This window comes from Schistocerca nitens, chromosome 10, assembly GCF_023898315.1.
Source record: "Schistocerca nitens isolate TAMUIC-IGC-003100 chromosome 10, iqSchNite1.1, whole genome shotgun sequence".
Classification (NCBI taxonomy): domain Eukaryota; kingdom Metazoa; phylum Arthropoda; class Insecta; order Orthoptera; family Acrididae; genus Schistocerca; species Schistocerca nitens.
The window spans coordinates 132985303-132990644 of record NC_064623.1 but is presented as its reverse complement, the minus strand read 5'-3'; positions in this window follow the sequence as shown (position 1 = coordinate 132990644).

The window sequence follows — 5342 nt, the reverse complement described above, 5'->3', positions numbered from 1 at the left end:
ATTTTTGCTCTCGGCGACACAAGGAAGTTGCAGACTGCCTCAGAGCATTCCTCAAAGTTGACCTTCTCGGCAGGAAAGAAGCTTTCTCAGGTCTGTTACGAGATGAGTACTCTCTCCCACTACAAAAACCAGTGTCAGCCGCTAACATTCTACGTGCGCAGATCAGACCCATATTAGCATCCAAATGTAAAAATGAAGAAGTTCAAACTTTATTTGACCTGGCAGATAGAGGGATAACACAAAGTATCATAGATAGCTTGTATACGTGTAATGTGTACAATGCTAAGATCTTCGCGGCAGTGTATGCAGCCAGTCCAGGAGGATTGATAGACGAGCTAACAAGGAAATTCGAGACCGGGAGAAGTATACTTGAACTAATTGTATCTCAAGGCTCTTATGCGAAAGCTAACAGAATTTTAAGACGTGTCCGAGCTCAAGACCAACTGATAAATAGGCGTAGGGTGTCTATAATACGAGGCTTACAGGAAGGAGCTACTGACTTAACTAGAGTGATTAGCAAATATCGATGTCCAGCAGAGCAAGCACAACAACTGCGTGATTTTTGCTGGGGGAAACATATCGAGTCTATTACTGTGGCCCCACTACAGCACTGGTTATTTCTGGAACCGATCCAGGGAGGGCTTTTACCAGGATGGGAAGAGAACAACTTCTTTCAGTATATATGGCACAAACCCACACTCTGTGCGGATCGGTATACACTACCCTGCTATGCCACCTCAGGGCTTAGACCCTTCATCGGCCATATTACAAAGAATAGCATGACACAAGGCAGGCTCCATTTCATCGAAAAAGATTTAATCCTCTCTAAAGTGAAGGACTTGATTGATATAGTCTCATGGACTAATGTGACAGGCCTAGATTATAAAGGAGATGAGCAGGAGTCTAACTTCTCTGATCTCATATGCCACATATTGTCCTTGTACCTCGAAGCCAATCCCGAAGAGCTACTAGTTTTCAGAGCCAATAAACGGAGCGGAACGATAGCCCATCATGTTCGATCTCCAAATTTTAGAGAGGCTATAATGCCTAACAGCCTGTCTAATCTCTACCAGCAATTCTCAGCTGACAGTAATACCCACATCCGGTTTGCAGGACAAGGTATACATCATGCCTTCAATTTCCTCCATGCACTATGTTACACTATTGGTGTCCTGGGATTTAGAATTATGGAAGGTGGTCCAGAACCAAAGGCGTCAGAGATTTACTGGGCAGTAACCACACCGTGCCATTATTGCAATGAACCCATTATTGAGTCTCCATTAGTATTGGGAAAAATCCCACCTCGAGTCAAGGTCCCTCCTATCCGAGCATGTCGGATATCAGAAAGAACACTGAAGATAGTTAGCAGGTCCCTACAGGAGGCTAGAAGAGTGGTGAGATTAGATGGACCTCCACCAGAGTACCTGACAGTGGAAATGGCCAGCTACGCTATTGTACAGGAATTCTTGAATGCTGCCTTTTACAAGAGAATACAGATTCTGGATAATGTACGGCACGTGCAAGTATCAGATGAGGGTTACTCTACTCTGCAAGGGCTTTTCAACACTGGAACTCATCGGGAAGTGAGCACCACAGAATTGAATCGACTCCCGATTGGTCATCTGGCTTGGGGCATTGCAATGTCAATATATGATTATGCACTCAATGACTTAGGATGCCAGACCCTAGATGATCTAGACAACTATCTGACCAAAAATCCTGCAGAAGATCACCCGTGGTTCTTCATATTCCGGATACTTTACAGAAGTCATCGACTACCGGATGTCATCCTGGAATTAGACAGAAAGTCCCATCTGCTAGGTCTCCCCGCCACCAGAGATCTGCCTACATGTGCATCTTTCGCAGCAAAAGCGTCTTTTATATGGATGGGAGGATTATCCACTTCACCTCCACCTGTAGTCCATCTGTCTATGTATCATATTGAAAACTTACCGACACTGATAAAGCCGAGGATCAGATTAGCACGCAGAATCGTCAATCATCGTATCCTACAAATCACTGGATATACTGGTCTTAGTACCCAGGAACAAGAGCTTCTAAACGACCTATTGGACATGATGACCTTATATCAGCTGAATGACCCCCAGTATCCTCCAGAAGCTGAGACCACTTATGGGGTTCACACTATGGAAATTTACAGCATGACAACATTCAAAGATCATAGAGAAGGATTCAGGAATATGGGATTAGACCTTACTGCTTATCCACGACTAACCAGGGAGCGAATTGGTGACTTAATTGATTTTGTCGGAGATAGTGAGACAGACTTAACAACTTTCTGGCCTGTGCTTAAGGATGCGGGTCGGATTACCATAGTCTATGCAGACATACTAGCTTGCGTGTCACTCATAAGGGGCCTAGATCCTATTCCCATGATCAGAGAATTTCCCTCGGAACTTAGAACTGATCATGGCCTGACGGCCCCTAGAGGTATAAGGAGTGCATTCCATATCTCCAAGCTGTCGACAAAGCCCCCAGGACCGGGCAACTTTCGACCGCTAATGGGAGCTCCAGTTTACCAGGCACCACCTCTGTCAATCTATTGCAGAACGAGTATGTTGCACAGGCCCTGTACGGCAGGTAGTGCCGGAGTTAATAAACTGCTAGAGATTTTCCAATGGTTGAACATTCGAGCATTACCAAATTACAGGAACTTCTTATGTCTGGCTGAAGGTCTAGGAGGATTTGCTTGTGGACTCTCTATGCTGACTTTCCATAGCCGGATCATATACAACACTATCTTAATGGAGGATGAGGCTAGTTATGAATGCCTAGAACTTACCAGAATCAGTAGGCCAAGGACCAACGTTCCGGACTACACGTTAATACGGCAAGGCAACAGTGATTTGTCTAGAACCGAGTCAGCACATAATTACATGAACATCCTGGAGCAGTGTGTGGTTGTGACCTGCGATTGTAACGATGGCCCTGACTTCGAGACCGTCATCAGACATGCTATCCAGATTTATCTATCTGTTAGAACCCAAGGTGGAATGCTGATTTTGAAGATCTTCTTGAAGAATTGGCCATTAACCCTCCGGATTGTAAGGACATTAAGGGAGTATTGTGTTAATGTCTACCTAATCAAGCCCTGTAGATGTAGACGTGAAGTGTTGAAACGACCAAACTTCCCACCAACGTATGAAGGTCGCCGAGGGGCGACCTCGCACACTGATGTGACACTCAAGAGTGCACACGCTCTTCTCCGTGTGGAGAATTTGAAGGTATGGTGGGGAATGACACTAAGTGACCACAATCTGATCACATTCACTATAGGCTATGATGGAGAACCTCCTCAAGACCAAGTGAGCGGCATCGTCTTATAAAACTGGCGCAAGGCAGATTGGCATCGACTAAGAGGAAATGTAGTGGTATCAGATTGGCCAATGGATGGCGTTGTGGATGTAGACAACGCTGTAGAGGATCTGACGGTGGCCATACAGTCAGCAGCAACGGGCGCAGTGCCGGTAGCCCATACAGGGAAAACGCCTAGGGCGCCTTAGAACCCTGAGCTGCAGCGTCTCCGACGCAAATGGCGAAGGGCGCGGCGGCACTACCAGCGCAGCATTGGTGATAAAATGTGTGAAACCACGCTCGCGCGGTACAGGGGGGGCAAGGCGGTGTTTAAGCGGACACTGCACACAGTACGGACTGAGAGTTGGCGGACTTTCGTTCGCGACAGTCTGGCGGCTGACCACTGGGGCACAACATACAAGACTGCAGCGTCGAAGGTTCGATAACTGACCGTCCTGTCGACCCTAAGGAAGATCGATGACAGCCACAACAGGGACTGGCAAGAGTCAGCCGAACTCCTCATGAGCACCTTATTGCCCGATGATAGTAGCGAAGATGAGGAACACAGGAATCTTAGGCGGCAACTCAACGAGGTGTATGCCGACGAGACGCCGGTTGCTCCAATCACTGCTGAATGTGAAGTTACCATTGCACTTCTGGAATTCGCCGTAAAAAGGCGACAGGCCATGATTGAGTCGCTGCCGAGGCTCTCCAAGCCTTGTGCACGGACATCTGCCCCTACCTCACAAACCTCTACAATGAGTGTTTATATCAGGGAGGAGTACCAGTGTCGTGGAAGTTGGCCGAAGTGGTCATTCTGAGAAAGGGTGAGTACAAAGATCCGGAAGTGCCGAAGTCATACCGACCCATCTGTCTCATGAACTCCATGGCCACGCTCCAGGAGAATCTCCTATGCCTCCGGCTGGAGCACCACCGGGAGCTTAGGGGACGAAGTCCCGACCAGTATGGATTCAGGAGGGGCCTGTGTACGCTTGACGATATAAGTAAGACGATGTTGGTGGACATATCAACAGGCAAGTACGTTGCGGGGATAATGGTTGACATCATTGGGGCTTTCAACACCCTATGGTGGCTGGCACTGTTCGACAGTCCAATGAAGTTGGAATGCCCTGGCTCCTGTACCGGTGCCTGCTTCATTACTGCCGTGATCGGCAGGCAGTCCTGCGGCGCTGGGGCAGGTGGTCGAGATCACTAAGGGATGTCCACAGGGCTCGGTCTGCGGTCCCATATTCTGGGACGTAGGCCTTGAACCAGTGCTGGAGTAACTTGGAGAACTGCAACAAGGGCGAGGCATGATGGCGTACGCCAATGACATCCTTCTAGTGATAGAAGGTGACTCTCGGGTAATGCTGGAAGTAAACTGCAATGCAGCGCTCAATACACTGCAGCAGTGGTGCCGGAAAGTGAAGCTGAGGCTGTCTGCGGAGAAGACAGTATACATCTTGTCATGCGGGGCCAACAACGGAGTCATCAGGTGAACACACATACGAGATATCTGGAAGTCTATCTCGATGAGACCAGACTGTTCTCTGCACACATCGAAATCGTTGACGCAAAAGCCAAGCCCTATTTCACAAGATAGCCAGTATTGCGAACAAGCACTGAGACTGAATCACTCGAGTATTCTTGTCGCCATCACGGCCTATGGGTCCAGTGGGTGGGCTCATATACTGAGAAAGAGGAAGTCTGCGGCGGCGTTAAGGAGGTTACAGCACCTAGCACAGATACGCCTTACTGGAGCCTACAGCACGACTTCCGCCAATGCGCTACTTGTCATCTCAGCAATCCCCTCACTTGACCTGCTGGTCTGGGAAAGGGGTTCGCTGTATTGGCTCCGGAAGGGAAATCTGAAAGCGGTCAATAACATCATAGGCCGACTGGCAGACAGCGACTCTGAAGTCCGGAACTAGCTCCTTGACGAGTGCCAGCAAAGGTGGGACGCGCCCCGCACAAGCAGGTCCGTGCACCGTATATTCCCCAACGTGAGAGAGTGGATAAGGAATTAA